This window comes from Megalopta genalis, chromosome 1, assembly GCF_051020955.1.
Source record: "Megalopta genalis isolate 19385.01 chromosome 1, iyMegGena1_principal, whole genome shotgun sequence".
NCBI lineage: Eukaryota > Metazoa > Arthropoda > Insecta > Hymenoptera > Halictidae > Megalopta > Megalopta genalis.
The window spans coordinates 42771063-42789365 of record NC_135013.1 but is presented as its reverse complement, the minus strand read 5'-3'; the positions used below and the strand labels follow the sequence as shown (position 1 = coordinate 42789365).

Below are 18303 nucleotides of genomic sequence, written 5' to 3'. Positions count from 1 at the left end.
AAATACCATAAATATGATAAGCTTGTAGTGGTTTCATTGGCTTTAATGTTACGATTTCACAATCATTATCTTTTGAGGTTATCTTATTGACATTTTCCACTTTGGCATATTAGCAGTTACTACGTTACTGCACTGTACACCTGTGTTTTATGGGAAATTTTACCTCGATGGTTTACGCCAAAGGTAACCTACACCGAGTCGCAGCTGTAACCTTGTGAACGGTATCATTAATGGCATCATTAGGCGATGCTTAGAACTTTATGTCGTTTCTCTGCGTTGCCATTATCGATCAATTTACCGAGCATCGTTCTCCAGGTATAATTAACGGTACTCATCTTGATCGTGAGTTTGGCATGTCCCCTACATTATTTTGCTCATGCTTTGTTTCAATATTCTTCGCGCATATTAGACCACGTGGTAAATATAATATCAACGCGCGCCTATATACGACAATTTGAATTCTTTTTTATATGTTACAGGGACTAGTTTAATAGATAATGTCTTGAAAAATTTGCTCAGAGACCTGTGAAACTAAGATTGAATTGTAGTGCTTAAGCAATTCTAAGATACTTTGATCTGAAATATAGTTTTAAACAAAACTAATTGATTTTACTCGCAGTACAGTAAATTCTCCCTAATTGACGCCCATATTGTGCGCAAAAATTGAGAATTTGGGAAGAAGAGATACGATCATTCGAACGTTACCGATTGTCAACAACTATAAAAACGAACTGCAGGGCTCAAATAATCGTATCTCCTCTCCTTAAATTGTCCGTTTTTGTGCACTGTGCAATTTACTGTATTTTATTCTAACTACTAATGGGTGATATCTTGATTATCTGAATTTTTGCATTTTTGTTACTTTAAATTGCATCCTACTCCTTATCTCCAACGATGAAGACAAATATTTAATTCGATATACACTAAAGGATAAATTTACTAAATGTTACATAGTTCTTTTCTGAATTTCATTTGCAAAAATTACTTAAAACTCATTTTATGTGAACGTAAACTTCGGAATTTAAGAGTAAATGCTATTATATATGTATAAGTACTATATAATATAATATAATATAATATAATATAATATAATATAATATAATATAATATAATATAATATAATATAATATAATATAATATAATATAATATAATATAATATAATATAATATAATATAATATAATATAATATAATATAATATAATATAATATAATATAATATAATATAATATAATATAATATAATATAATATAATATAATATAATATAATATAATATAATATAATATAATATAGTATGATATGATATGATATGATATAATATGATATATATGAACGATGAAAATTTGATTTTTGATTTATATATATATTATTACAACTATTATTGAATATTGATGATATTATATCATATCATATCATATCAAGATTATATTCTTCGCCAATTTAAAATTGAAAACTCACGTTTTGTCAACTTTTTATCTGAGTCTACGACGAAAATTTAAAAAGAACGTTTCATATATCTTATATACAGGATGTTCCACAATTACTTTAACAGCCGAAAATGAGGGGTAGCTGAGGTCATTTGAAGTAACTTTTTCCTTTGCGAAAATGCAATCTGCGGCTTTGTTTACGAGTTATTAACGAAAAACACTGGCCAATGAGAGGTGACGGTGCGAGAGAGAGGGAGTCCGTGAGAGAGTCCGCTGCACGAGACTTTGACAGATGGTCGGGACGGACCCGAGCCGCATTCGAAGTATTGAACAAATCACGAAGCGAGAACTTTCCGGATTTTTTTTACTATGTAACAGTGATATTTTTAAGAAAAACGCAGTTCACCTTTACTTTAGAACGTCTGAAGAATATTTACAAATTTTTCGGACTCGAAATAATAAATAATTTAATCGTGACGGCCGTTTTAATTTTCTAGTGTGCATGACACCTCGTGTGTAACATATGCAATTTTTAAGCAAGGTGTACAGTGAAGATTAACAAAGTACGTAAATGATATTTTACGTTAATGATATTTTATTTAAATAATTCCGTGTCCAAACACAGTTCAACGAATGATTCGCAAAGCTAATTTAATAAATAATAATCGTGTTAAAGGACGTAAGGGATATGTTTGTTAGAGAAATATGAAGAATATTATCAATAAGAAACTCACCCATTTAGTTGTAAATCCACTTCATGCACGGAAATGTGTGCAGGATAGTGCATTGACCTCGTACAATGTATGATGAACTGCACAGCTGATCTGTATCCGACGGCGACGAACAGAAGGATATCTCCGGGCAGGCAATTTCAACGTTTACTTTCACTGCATTATAACTAAACACTGATCACTTATCAATAATATTTATGGACCAACTTTCCTGGGTTAATATGTATGGCCCTGAAAAGAGCCGATTGTTTTATGCGACGCGTTCGAAATTCATATCGTTAAGAACACATACCGCGTTGACGAGATGAACTGCGGAAGACTAGCACGATGGCTGACAATGTTCGCGTTCGATGGGAAACAGTTGAAATTCGCTCGTAGGAAAACGAAACACTGTTGGCCATCGTGCCAGTCTTCTGCAGTTCATCTCGACAACGCGGTACATACGTGTCGTTAACAGTGAGAACTTCGAACGAGAAGTTCGTCCATAAATATTATTGATAAGTGATCAGTGTTTAGTGATAGTGCAGTGAAAGTAAACGTTGAAATTGCCTGCCCGAAGACATCCTTCTGTTCGTCGCCGTCGGATACATGAAGTGGATTTTACAACTAAATGGGTGAGTTTCTTATTGATAATATTCTTCATATTTCTCTAACAAACATATCCCTTACTTCCTTTAACACGATTATTATTTATTAAATTAGCTTTGCGAATCATTCGTCGAACTGTGTTCGGACACGGAATTATTTAAATAAAATATCATTTACATACTTTGTTAATTTTCACTGTATACCTTGCTTAAAAATTTCATATGTTACACACGAGGTGTCATCCACACTAGAAAATTAAAACGGCCGTCACGGTTAAATTACTTATTATTTCGGGTCCGAAAAATTAGTAAATATTCTTCAAACGTTCTAAAGTAAAGGTGAACAGCGTTTTTCTTAAAAATATCACTGTTACGTAGTAAAAAAAGAATCCGGAAAGTTCTCGCTACGTGATTTGTTCAATACTTCGAATGCGGCTCGGGTCCGTCCCGACCATCTGTCAAAGCCTCGTGCTACGGGCTCTCGAACTTCGCGCCGTCACCTCTCATTGGTCAGTGTTTTTCGTTAATAACTCGTAAACAAAGCCGCAGATTGCATTTTCGCAAAGGAAAAAGTTACTTCAAATGACCTCAGCTACCCCTCATTTTCGGCTGTTAAAGTAATTGTGGAACACCCGTATATTAAATTTTCATCGTTTATATAAGTTAACAAGATATACGAAACGTTCTTTTTAAATTTTCGTCGTAGGCTCAGATAAAAAGTTGACAATACGTGAGTTTTCAATTTTAAATTGGAAGAGTCATTTTAGTCATTGTATAGTAAACTTGTTCCTTCAACATCAGAAAAAAAAAAACAATTGAAGTCATTTAGTGTAGTTTTAAAGAAATGATTGCGTTTTAAAAGGTGTTCAAATACTTTTTGCCAGAGGTGGTATAAAAGTTTATGTTTTCAGAATGAGATTCCATGGACAAATCTTAAAAGCTAATCTTTTGAGAGTTCTCCGTGCCTCAAGGAAATATATTAATGGGCGGTCGGATATGAGAGGTTAAACAGAGGATCCTATTCCCCGGCGTCTTCTAAACCACGAAGGAGAAGGACATTTAATTCTCCCTACTTTAGCAAACCAGTGATGAAGTTCGACCACATTGGTGGCAGCGGTAGCCCTACACTACGGGGTGGACTGCTTGCACCTGCCGTGTGAGTTGCGGTCACCTAACTTGCTACCATCTTACAGAACCGGTATTGCAAAGACCATAACTGTTGTAATCAAAACGGGAGAAAATTGAAGTATAACTATTGAATTTTGTTTCAAATGATTTTGGTTATCAATATCCGCTATGAATGATGGAAATAGTTTTTTGTTAGAAATAACAATTATCAATGTTGGAAATAGTTTTTCGTTAAAAATAACAATTATTAATATCAAGACTATCAATTCGTCACAATCGATTATCGACGATCAGAATTTTATTTTGATATATTCTCTTGTACTACGTGAAGATAAAACGATTAGTGCAGACATATAAGCAGTTTTTATTAGATATTTCACTGTTTGCAGATGAAACGGTCACCATGTATGTACTGCTTAATTAACTAAAATTCACGTTACTCTCGAGTGAAGGTTTAAACAATGCTTTTGTGGTCATGGTTCAGTTTCGATCTGTACTATAATATATTGTCCAACAAATTAAAATTGTTTTTATAGTTTCTAAAAAGTAAAAGTAAAGTAACTAAATAAATAGTTTATTAAAATTGTTTTTATATTTAGTAATTCGATGCATAGAAACCGACTCTCCTAAATTTCATCTGAAAGTCGTGTTTCTATAATATTTTTAGTATTTTAAAAATAAAAATTTTGTTCGCTTTGATTGTAAAAGTTATATACTTACAGTTGAGAAGAAAAGTGTTGACATGCGAGGGTAGGTGACAGGTTGCCGAATATACATCTGCCAAATATAATAACTACACGTACTATTGCTCGCTATATTTCTTGGACACCATCACTGACACCATTCCCTTGATCATCGTCGTCGAGTGTCATCCATACCTCCAGATGTCCTTTGTATTACATCCTTCATTCTTTTTCATCCCACACTCTCGATCACTCATATTCTCTACGTATATTCATAATAAAAACGAGCTCACATAATATAGCTATTAAACTAGTTTTTAATTATATAATTGCATATCGCATAATAACGTCAGAAATAGACTGATATTAACTTATTAAAAGATTATCATTATTATTGTGCCTACGATAACGAACTACGCAAAAAGTATTAAATAAATTAATTTAATAACATTGTCCTATTAAATTATAAGTTATACATACTAGTAAAAGCTAACTGTTCCAATAGTTTTGTTCGTCACTGTTTCTTGCAGAAAATGATTATGTGGACCCTAAATAAGCTAATACATATTTTTTGCTATTTTATAGATTTAAATGACAAAAATGTTTAAACGAGATATCAGTCTTTCATTGATAGTTCAAATATTTTGTTGTTGTAAATAAAACTACGATTTACAGTAGAATAGATCTTCATACAGTCACCGTCAACGTTTTCATTTTAAATAGAAAAGAAAATCTAAAGAAAATCGTAGTGATTCATAACGTTAACTCCATGCACAATAGCAACAAGACAGACTCGTAGTGAAGGTTTCTAAATTCATGTTTCAATATGAATATCATTCATTTCTTGGAAATCAAAACAACATTTTATTCTTCCCTGATCGAAATCTAGGAATCAGAGTAAATAAATACATACATTGACTCGCATTACTATTCGAACGTCGCTATTTTGTCTGCATTTAAGAAAGTTATTGTGTCTTAAACAGGAGACACTAGTTTAGTAGACATATTACTAATCTACAAAATATATTTTTTTTAAATTGCAATTGGTTGGAATGAACAAAAAGGTAAGAAATTTATTATTATTTATTTTATTATTATTTTCTTTGTCATTCCAAGTAATAGGCAAATTTTAAAAACGATTTTAGTTATTGTACAGTAAATTAGTTGTATTAACATCTCGAAATAATTCAAGTCATTTATTCTGTTTTCAAAAAAGTTACAACTAGACTGCGAATTTGCATGCAAAATAAAAATTGTCTACGTTAGTTGCAAAAAATAGAAACTAAATAGCAAGATCATCTTTTCTTTAATCACTTCAATCGATTAAAAATAAAACATTAATATTTTTAAATTCTTGTAATATTTTTTTTATTTTAAATTGCAACTACCCAATTTTTAAAAGAGTTTAAGGAGAGATACGAATACTCTTGTGACCTTCTGTACAAGAAACAAAAGTTGCCTCGTTCTATTAGTGAAATCATTAAGGACAAAGAAGTGCTAATTGACGTAGCTGTGAAGAAAATCGTAGTGCAAAAAGTGTAACGATCGTCTGATGTTTAGTTGATAGCAACGCATGCGTTAATTCCACTCATTTTCTATTGCAAACGCTGTTTCTTAGAGGTGCATAAATGTTCTAACATCGTTCTAACAACGTGCTTTCTCTATTATTCATTCCATCAACGATGTTGCAGCAAAAGACTGTATGTGTCTGTGGAAGCGCCAAGGGTTGAAGACATCGCGCCGCGCCGTCGTATTCGAATTCACCTAATGTGGATATGTATAGTGGCTAGCCACCTCTTTACCCAAGGTACCGCAGCCGTTTCTCCGCTCTCCTAATTTTCCGAGCTATTAGAGGTCTGGAGAAGGACATATATACAGGGTATCCCAGGATCGGTGGCACAACCAAGAAAGAGGTGATTCTATATGAGAAAACAAATCGAAAACAAGAAATAAAACTTTTCCATTTGAGGGTTGATTGTCGAGAAAATCGACTTTGAATATTCAGATGGATGGATCTCGATAGAAGTGATATGTCACTTATAAATAGTACTAATATATCATTAGTGTTAACATTTATGCATATATGGATTTGGAGCGGATTTAAATGTAATTTAGTTATCAACTTATTTCATTCTTGCAAAAATGTTTGAAATTGCTGAATATTCAAAGTCGATTTTTGCAATAACGAAGCTTCAACTGAAGAAATTTTATTTGTTTTCTTTTTTATGTACAATCATTCTCTTTTTGATTGTACCACCGATGATGGGACACCTTGCATATTTTCAGGTGAATTAGGACAACTTGTTACCGCTAACATAGAAAAGCTATCAGATACAAGAAATTAATCTTTAGTGGAACTGTCTCGAACTTTACTGGATCGAACGGAAAACAGTAATTTGTCTCACGAATATTCACACGGCAGTATAAAATCAAGCACGTAAAAATATACCATGCAGATTTCATACTTCGGTGTGAATATTTGGCAAAAACTTGTTTCCCATTCAATCCGGTGAAAGTCGAAACAGTTCCACTAAAAGTGAATTTTTAATATAATTGTGTATCATTAGATTGCGGATCTTTCTGTAAATTCCCAATATTATAATCAGAAAAAGTTTCTAAGCTTCTAGCAATCTGATTATCATAAATATACTGTGGATCTTTATGTATATTCTCATTTCCTTTCAACAAATCGCATTCAGATTCTCAAAAATTAGAATTCGAGGAAAGTTCGCCTCGTCAACTAAAAGAGGGCTGGCTCCTAGCAAGAAGAAATTGGAAAATGTTATTAGACTTTGTTGAACATCCGCAGTCTATGTGTCACATTTAAGGAAAGAAATTTTTATGTATAACATGTTCATATTCGATGACCAAAAATAACAGTCATTTTACATATTATTGTGCAGAAAGACAATAACAAAAATTCGTTTGTTTTTCGAGTTGTAGGTATTAATCGAAACAATATTGAACGACTGTTTCTGACGACAGTTTCAACATTGATCTCATTTGCAACATTTCACTTCGTACGGAATGTTCAGTCACCTTTTTAAGAATTTAGTCAACACCAGATTTTAAAAAGAACGTACAAAATGAAACTTTGCTAGAAGTTTCAGATTGCAAAAGTACTTTTTGCCCGAAATAAAAATGCCTACGAAAATGTCCATTCTGAATGAAATTAAATGAATGCCAATTTCAATTGACTGAACATTTGAAAATTAAAGAACACTGCGTGAACATTTGACAATATTTTAGCTACATTTTAACAATATTTTAAGAATTTTTTAACAACATTTCAACGATATTTCGAAGATACGGAGAATATCTGAACTATATTAACGACATTAACAATATTTGAACAATATAAACGGTATTTAAACAATATTAATGATATTTAAACGGTATTAACGTTATTCTAACATTCTAAAAATACTTTTATAATACTTTAACAACATTTAACAATATTCTGCATTCTTAGAAACCAACTCGAAACCGCAACAGAAATTTCTTTCAGGACGATCAAATTTAAAATACTACAGCTGTAAATTTATTTACACATTTCGGTTGCCTTTAGAAGCATAAGGCGCATTAAGCTATAACGAATTATCGTGTGACAGAAGGAATCTGCTTTATCGAGCCAGCGATGGAGGCGTAGTTGCGGTCGAAACCGGGTTGTAAGGTAAAAACGTAGTATGATAATGTCGTACTAAATACGTAACAAGTGTTGCGTCCTCTCTGTGTCAGTGGCCTACAGATGAACTGGCCTTCGGTCTCTTCTTTAAAAAAAAGCCAGACTGAAATTGTAAGCACGTCTTCCTCGGAAAAGATATAATACAGTGACCCCAATATGCCCCAAGGGTGGGCAGAATCTCCTCTGACGAATATCTAAGCTCGGCCTACTGAAAGACAGAGAGTGGAGCTTTCGTTCCTGGCGTTTATGTACATATATACACCTTCATCCACGACAGTGCTATAGAGGAACTATGTTTTTCTCGTTTGCCTTTGTACCCAGCGTTGTGGGAGTCTTGATCCAGGTGTAAACCGGCAGATGTCGCACTTCCGTCCTTACACGGAGGGTCGTGTTCTAGAATTTTAAAAGGGCTGTTTTCTCATCATCAAGAGCGGAAAACAGGGGTCTCTTTAGATATTTTCTTCTGGGATGTTGTAGGGTCATTCAGTGGGGTCCATTGATATGTGTTATGGGATGTTTGCCAACCTAGCTACCTCGATGATGTCACGAAATCAATGTACAGTGAAATCTCCATTATGTGAACGTTCTCTTACACGGGTTTTGCACTTCGGATTTCATGCCTGTGCAGGCCATGGTTACCTTTTTTGAAATTGAATGAATTCATTTTTTTAGACTGTATACACCCTTTTTAATTGTTTGTCTCACGTTTTAGTTACGTGCGTGTAGAGACAATTTAATGTAGCGCATCTCTATGCGAGCAGTTATCACAAAATAACAGTAAAATATTTCTGCTTTTTATTTAATATAATTATATAAATGCGGACACTATTTCATTTGTAATAAAACCGATTAAAATAATAGCAATCATAAAATTTCTGCATAATATAAAATTATAAAATAATGCTAATTATAATTACAAAGTAATGCTAATATCAAATAACGAGTGTAACATAATTAAATTATAGCGAACAAAATTTACAAACTATTTAAATTACTTTTTAATGTTGTTTATTTTCTAATAATTCATTGTCAATATAATGACACGATTTTAGATAGAACAAAAGGCTTTGAGAATGTGTATATATTATAATAATGTTTTGTTTAACAATTGCTTAACAGAAGAAATTTATATGATGTTTAAACTGTTATAGATCACAGTCACCTTTTTGAAGTGAGATGCATCCTTCGGCAGGTGATATTCACATTTTTTAAATCAAGATTATCCCTTTGCAGTACATTTTTAGCTTTTGTCAGATCAAATTCATTCCTTTGAAGGTCATTACCATTTTTGAAATATAATTCAGTATTTTGTAGATCGTATTTCATCTTTTTGAAGTAAAATGAATCATTTTGCATGCCATATTCACCTTTTTTTTAAATATATATATATATATATTATATATATATATATATTATATAAATATATAACGAAATTCATCCATTTGCAAATCAAATTGATCTTGTAATTATCTCGGGGGTGAAATAGTGCAAATACAACTGCAAATATCTTTTTATAGATTGCTTCAAAGATTACTTTAGACAATGTAAGCCTCCACAATATATGTATATCCGAAAACTGCGTGATCTTAATGGTCAGACTTCAGTTTGCTATTTTTATCACTTTCAATGGTGACACAGAAAAGTTTTTTCAAACATTAAATTTTTTCTGGAGAAATGATTTTTTTCCTGGATGTTATTAATTATTCCGTTCCTATTACTAAAAAAAAATTTTAAGTTCATTGTTACATACATAGAATAGAATTGGAAATTTCAAAACAACAAGTTTATATTGCATTTGATTTTGATAATAATTTAAAAAAAAAGAGGAAGTAAAAGAAATTTCAATGTAACCTGTGAGAAGGCGAATTTGATTTGCAAAAGAGTGAATGTATTTCGTAAGAAGATGAAAATGGACTATCAAAAGGGAGTGCAAAAGAGTGTATTTCATTTCGAAAATGATGAATGTAATTTGCAAATGCATGGATCTGGGGTGCAGAAGAGTGAATTTGATTAGAAACTAGGGAAATATTCGAAAGAGTGAATTTCCTTTAAAAAAGATTAATATAATTTGCAAAACGATGAATTTGAAGTACATAAGCTTTATTTTTTATGAACGCTTTCTTATTGAATGTTCTATTATATAAACTGTATACATTTTATATTACAGTACTGTATGTAAACAGACAACAAACAGATTTGCTTCTATGGGAAGAAATTTACTAAATTTAATGAACATTATTGCCTCTTTTTGATTTGGTATTCTATATATTATATCATTTTGTTTCAAGCATTCATTCGAATCGAGTACTAACCACTTTTGTTCTGTTGTAATTTATTTAATGAATACATTGATGCAACAAATTTATTTTAGATCTTCACACTTAATTTCGTCTTTTGTACATGTGTTACATGGTGAATAACATGTTAACCTACTGTAAAATATCAATTTATACATAAAATGAATTTCCATTACAAAAATTAAAACTGCCTGCATCAATTGCAGACCATAGGAGCCAAATGGGATCTGTTTTCTTTCTCAAATCATTTTAGTAAATTCAAATACACTAACATTTTTAATTTCTTTTAATCTTTTCACCATTTTATATTTCACCTATCAAATTTTGCCACAACTGTATAAAATCCGTGGTCTACTCATAATATGAAAATTTCCTTCAAATAGTAATATGTGTAATATATTCCAACGTTGCTTATCAAAAAGTTTACTTTTTGAACTCTGTCAAAAAGTAATCATTGTTAACTGAACTTGTCAATTTCATTTCGATTATATAAAATACCTTAATTTTGCGAAATTTTTCAGATTGTTGACGCGGTAGTCGATGTGTTAAGAAGTAATATAATAAACTGCTTTGTCCGAGCTCACGTTAGAATAAATTTTATCTTCTCATTCTTCTAAAGCAACAACACGAGTCAGTCACTTTTAGAGCTGAATAGGTTTAGTGTTGAACAGTTCGATCGTTTAGTCGCGCAAAATCGAATACTTCGTGAACGGAGATGGAAAATCCTCTGACAGTCTCCTGATAGTATAATACAAGTTTGGAATACGTGGTCGTGTTCCCACGGCTCGACACTCAACCGAGAATCGGCAAGCCATGGTTGTTCCAACAGCGCGACCATGCTCGGTGTTCCTCGGTTGCGTGTATGTAGATTCGACGAGTCGGAGTTTGCACAACTACGGTGTAGTTAGAAGTGTAATTTCAGTATGAATACTCGACAGGAAGGCATTGCAACCTGCCATATAAGGGGTCCCAGGTTTTTCTACATAAACAACGGTCACTTAGACTGTATAAAAAAATAAGAAAAGAATGACGCACAAAACTCTGGTATATTCTGGTTTTATACCAGACTGTACGCGTGGGACATGCGTCAATAAATGTTTCATTACAATGTATTCAGTTTTATAGCGTGCAGTAAATTATCGGGTACGGGTTCCATATCATTGTTTATTAACCCTCGAGAATGAATTAATATGAATTAGGTAACTGTTCCCTCCACATTCATGTGGGATAATTCGCAGAATTGTATAAACGAGAATAAAAACTATCATTGTTGTTTGATATGTTCAGGAGCTATTATTGGATTTGCTAAAATAAAATTACAGGGGTCTGATAAAAGTTGGGGGTAATTTATGATGATAATAAATATTATTAGAATTAAACAATAACCGAAAATATCTTTAATAATAAAATAAGGACTAAAAGTTGTTAAATAATATTTATGTTAACGAATAGATGTTATTCACTTTTTTTCAATGAAAATTAAATTAAATTTTCTAGTTGCCGATATTTGGCGATTACAATTAATGTTAACCGTACAACAAATACAATTTTTCTTTCTCCTGTTGGAATTTATTAACAAGAAAGTAGTGCAATATAGGTATACTCTTGGATAAAGTAACACATAGAAGATTCACATTAGTATATATTTTTTTATCATTTTTAATATCACCAGATATTACACACTGTATATATAAGTAACTATTCCGAATAAATAAACGAGACAACAGTTATAGTTACATCCTCGACTATATGTATGCGGATAGTTTAACCTTGACACTTTCAACAGTTCACTTAATGCAATGTAACTAATAATAAAACTATTATCTACACATTTTCAAACTCGATTTTCTCGTAAACGAAGCTTCAAACAGAAAAATATTATTCCTTTTTTTCGACTTATTTTCGCACGTAGAATCACCCTCTGTATATAAAACGATATATGTCGGCAAATTCTATTTCGGATATATGTTATATTCAGTCATTTATGAGATTTATTACAAGCTGTATGGAAGAATATTACCTCGGATATAATGAAAAAATTGATAGCGAAAATGTCAAAATTAATAAAAAAAAGTTTTAAGAGCACACTGTGTGTACATAGACGAAAAGAAAATTTAATTGCTTTTTTTTCGTTATCGATGATATAATATTAAATACGTTATCGGTAAAATATGTTTTTTAATGTAGTACAAAGTATATAAAATAATCATTAATAATGTTCATGAATGATTTCACACCTTTTTAGAGTAAGGAAGTGCCCACATACTTCTGGTTAGATTTCTGCTAAGGAAAAAACTGCTTCAAATCACCACTTTCCGAATTTATCATAAAATGTTTAAAACACCCTGTATAAATGACACATACCAACATTGATCATGTTGAACAGGTGAAAATAATTGTAAATATTCTAACAGCATAAACTTTGACTTAGGCTGTACTCGCCGTCAGCAAATGACAAAATTTAGTCAAATTTACACGAATTTGGGCAAACACAAATTAAGTCTAGACTAGTCTAAACCGTGCTTAGGGTACAATTGTAATGCAGCTAGTCTGAGTACGATGTGGTCGTTCGTAGTGGATGGTTACACAGGCTGTGTATTCTGTCGACCAGTTCGCATTTCTGATGACGCATGTTCTACAAAATGTATACGGACCTGAATGATCGTTGCTACTTTCTAGCTGATTTTAGATACGGGAACCAATACAAATTTCGCGCTAAAAATTAAAAATAAGAAGATATTTTAATTTTAGTGTCTTTTAGAGACCGAGTAAATCTTTGCATTCAGACTGAAGGTCGTATTTTTTTAACACCACCTTTAGATAGATGAGTGCTTCGCAGTTATGCATTACTAAAATTTAATTATCTTCTCAACCATTGTTTTTTCGCAATAAATGCCTTAGTATTCTTATGAAGAGAATGACGAGCTGAATCAACTAGAATAATAAAAAATATATGATTCCATTTAAAAAAATAAAGTTGACCTTCAGATGTCTTTGATTAGTTCACGTACGAAAATCTTATTAATATCAGACTACGTGCTCCCTGAAACTATTCAAATTTCGTTGGAAAGATTTTGTAGCATCATCGACAGTTTCGAAGATATTTGACTGGATCGATTTAACCCTTTGCGGACGAGAGGCGACTCTCGGTAGCCACGGCGTTTCGCGCGGCAGGACGAATGGCGAGTGAGAGGTGACAGTCGGTGTTTATGTTAGATTTTATTATCTCTAACATTATTCACAACGTACTGTTTTATGAGAAAGTCCCTGAAATGGTGGCGCAAATTATTTTTCCGTGGACTGGAAATTTGTTTAATCAATTCGTACATTCTCTACAAACATGTAAAAAGGCAGAGAAACGAACAGCCAGTTACACATTTGAACTTTCGCAAAATTTTGATCAACAAATTGCGAGGAGATTTTCGTCAACCACGAGATAGATCTTCAAGTTCGATGGCCAACTCTGACGAAATTCGTCTAAACGGAAAACTGCATGTAATTGTTACTGGCACAAAGAAAGATTGCAAAGTTTGTTCCAGTCGAAACAAACCAGAGGGAAGACATGGGACGACCTATTTCTATGATACATGTCCAGATAAACCAAGAATGCATCTTGGTCAATGTTTTATAAACTATCACACTAAACGAAACTACAAATCATAATTTTTGTAAAATTATATTCATAAAAGTGTGAATATAGATAAACTAACGAAATATGACGTTTTTGTAAGATAATTTATATGTAAGATGACTTTATTGTACCATATAAGACACTCGACATATTTGCAAAAATCACCTCGTCCTGCTACCTGACTCTGCCGAAAAAGTCGTCGTCCGCTAAGGGTTAAACAAGTCTCATCCTAGACATTTTCGATTAATTTTGTGTATAAATGGTAACTGGCGGTAATTAGTGTATACCAAATTAAATTCGACTTGGGGACGCTTTTACCATGCTTAACCCTAGAAAGATAACCATATGACAACGTACGTAAAAGATAACCATACGCTTCAGAGGCACATGCTTTTCTAAGGCGTCAATTTTATACTAACAATGGATATTTATTTAAGTTAATCTAGTCATTTTAAAGGTTTGGCATTATTGTAAAAATAAAATGCATTTATATTATATTTTTTTATATTTTAAGTAATTTTAAACTTAAATCACTAGACCTCTATGAAAAATTAACAAAAATCAACAGTCTTCGCAGGCGCTTCTGCGACGTAGGTTATCTTTCTCGGGTTAATCGACTGGACTGTTTATACAAAGAAAATATTATCGCCTATAAAGGCTAGTAAAGTGATTATTGTACAATAACTAACGATAGTTTACACTTCCCAGATATTGTTCAATAATATCCGTTTCTGCGTGTACGGAGCAGGCAAGATTGATCATTCTATTAATACAATTTTGAGATCCATATGTTGCGCGATGGTTTTCAGGATGGTTTGATCAGGAATAAAATGGTGTGCGATTCCTTAAATGTTTCCATTTTGTTCTTGTTAGCTGGCCGCGACTTTTCGGTGTGAAGCAAGCGAGATGCACAACATCAGCACAAACACTTGTGTCACTGGTAAAATAGACATAGATGTTTGTCTTGTTTCATCGTGTTCGCGTTTCTCCTGCGCGCGCTAGACTCACAGGTTAAGTTGGTGACACGACACAGTGTAACTATGCAAGGTGATCGAAAATGTCCTTGAACCGAATTAACCGTCGATGGTCCACTTGATAGCTTATGAACACTTCCACGTTCCGGTCTAAAAGAATTTAGAATCCTTTTAAACGAGGACAGTACTACTAATTCTGAGCTAGTCCAATAAGTTCTGTGAATTAATATAATCCGATAACTAGCCTGCGGATCTTCATGCGGAATCTCAAAATTGTCTACCACAATTTTAATCAACAGAAGGAGAACGAAAATATATTTCCTCTGTTAGTAAATTTAATAAGTTTAGAATATTAAATATAAGTGTTTTTAAAATTGTCATTATTTTTTATTTCACCGTTAATATCTTACTCATGAATTCATAAAATCCGTTGTCTAGTGGTAAGTGATTCTGTTATTATTAAAGTGCGGATTTTATGCATTTATGATTAAAATGACTAATTGCCAGCCAAAGTAGTTTAAGAATATCAATGTATTAGTTTCAACTTATTAAATGCATTAAGGGGGAAAACAATTTCTACGTTATTTTACTTTCTTGTAATTGATGTATTCAATTTGTATTATCCATAAAAATCTGCAATCCAGTGATTATTATTTAGAAGAAAGTTATCGAGCTTCGAAGTCAGTCATTACACCTATCAATAGGTTTTTGGTAAATTGATAGATCTTTATATAAAATAAAAATATTCTCCATTATGTATAAGAAACGCGAGTTAAATAAAACTGTATTTTTTTTTCTACTTTTAATAATTTCAATAACATTCTTCGAATGTCTTCATTTTTTATTATTTCATCTAATTAATTTTAGCATAAATGCATGAAATTTGTACTCTATAAATAAAGTATTAATCTTTTACATCAAGTTTGAACCTTTGCCTTGACACACATAGATAGAAACGGTTGCTGACACAGTTTCTCTTAGATGTTTCATCGAGAATCCTAGCTGTAAAAATATCATGATATAAAATATACAAATATAATTTCAACATTCGATTTACGTCGCTATTATGTTATACATAACAAGAATATTTCGAATGATTTTTCGACTTTCTTCTGTGAAGACCGTATTATGATATTGTTTGTTTGCAAGTGGACAAGCAGAGATTCTGCGAAAGTCAGTCTAGTTGTGTTTTACAAAGAATCAATGCTCTCATCGATGCAGCTCGACACTTTCTGTAAACAGCCGCTACAGAGCATAAATAAAATGAGTACTGATCAAATTATGTAACTTCGTTCTTTTCGAAATCGGTTTAAAAAGTATTAATCTATAGATGTCAAAGAATGATTCCTTTTGTTTTAAATATTTTGATTTAGGTCTTTTTTTATTCGCAGCCAGATAGAAGTTACTTTCTTTCTCGATCAATCTTAACACATATTGTGCGGGTCACAGATCGAGCTTTGCTCTCACACGTAGCGAGGGAAAATCAGTGAGATCTGAAAAAATCCACTTCTTAACCAGTTAATTGTTTCCGATAAGTATGCTCGTCATAATACAAAATGTTATCATTTTCTCACGACGGGCATTTTTTCATATTTTGTTTAAATGCAATATTTTTGTAAAATATATGTTTTAGTAAAGAATATTAAAGTATATATCTTTCATAACTAGTTGAATGTATTTGATGAATACACTCGACAAAATGTTGTTGTTTCTTTATAACGAATATACTCGTCGAAAACAGCTAATTGGTTAAGAAGGATACGTATCTTGATATTCTTTATTAAATTATATATTTTATAAAAGTATTGCATTTAAGCAAAATATGAAGAAAATCCAACACACACGCAGTTACTTACACACTTTCCAAAATGCTTTCAACAGCTAACTGGCTAATCAGCTTTCGCAAATCCTTGTTTCGCAGAAGTATGTATGAATGCAAAAAAGTCGCAACATACTGCTGGTATATCGATCATCTAGCCTGCTGCAGTCGTTTGCTGGATATATAGTTCCGCAAACTTGTGATAATTTACTCCTTATTGGAGCAGGATATCAAGTTTTGACATATCTTAACCCCGAGAATTACTATCAAATCCTCCTATTCCACTGACATAGCGTCCAGTAATTACTGCCTATTCGAAGAGATAAAAAAGCCACTGCGGACCGTGCATTTTTCAGTCTCTCGGCTGGAAAGAGCTATGAATCAGTGGATATATGAATTCACGAAAGTTCTGAACAAACGGTCCGAGGAAACTTGTTTTTCGTTGAAAAAATAGCAGAGACCGAAAATAGCAGGTGTTTGATAAATTTTTGTGAAAAATATGAGTAACAGAAACGTGTTTATTATTCCGCTTTGAAGCTATTAATCGCAAAATGTAAGAAACATTGTTCGAAAAACTACATGATTGATATGTGAGTGTCCCTAATTTTTGACTAATTTTCGACATTCATTTTTATTCCAATGTATTCGAACGAACTGAATGTTACTATGGTAAATTTTAACTGTCCAGTTTCAGTTTCACTAATTCAATGATTTTGATAGTGCGTGTATTTTTGGGGTCGATGCACGCTACTTCATATGTTCAAAAATTTCAAAATTTTTATACAATTGACCGAAAATTTGCTTCGTTTCGACAATTTTTCTCTTCGATGAGTGTTATAGACAACCGAAAACAACTTTCCTCGTCAAGAACTATTACAAAGGACTAGAATATAATTTTTCTAAACGATAATTGTTACGATTAAACTGCGAATCTTTATGAGCAATAAAAACTGTCCGTATCAGTAGTAAGAAACAGAAGACGACTAGAAATTTTATTTTATCTTTAACATTATACCTACCGAACCCTAAAAATGATTAGTGTGTGTTTCTTTATAAAAATAACAAAATCGAATTAATCAAAATTTGACACGATTTGTATTAGAACATGTGATTTCGTTAAAATATTTATTTAATTGTTTTCTATAATAGTATCTTTATCACTTAAATAATTGTAAAATAAAACATGAAGAACCGGTCGCTTGACCGGAATTGGTAAACTTATTGTTAATAATATTAACAAATTTAAAATAATACTTCAACATTTTGAAATTTGTTTAATCGTTTCATAGTTTTAAATGTAATCTATTTAATTTTGTCATAACTGCATAAAATTCGCGGTCCA

General features: G+C 32.1%; 2 protein-coding genes across 3 annotated transcripts in view; both read left to right on the top strand.

Moving 5' to 3' along the window:
• Positions 1-18303, top strand: part of Nca (neurocalcin homolog) — a 510394-nt gene that overhangs the window by 186036 nt on the left and 306055 nt on the right. The gene's annotated exons all lie outside the window — the stretch shown is intronic.
• LOC117222608 (neuronal calcium sensor 2) overlaps positions 1-18303 on the top strand; it is a 414719-nt gene that overhangs the window by 113899 nt on the left and 282517 nt on the right. Inside the window, exon 1 of one of the 2 annotated variants that reach the window (XM_076528200.1) lies at positions 3884-3900. The exons of the other annotated variant lie outside the window; for it this stretch is intronic. The gene's annotated coding sequence lies outside the window, so the exon portion shown is untranslated. Of the gene's footprint in view, positions 1-3883; positions 3901-18303 lie in introns of those variants that run through there. 2 annotated transcript variants of the gene reach the window in all.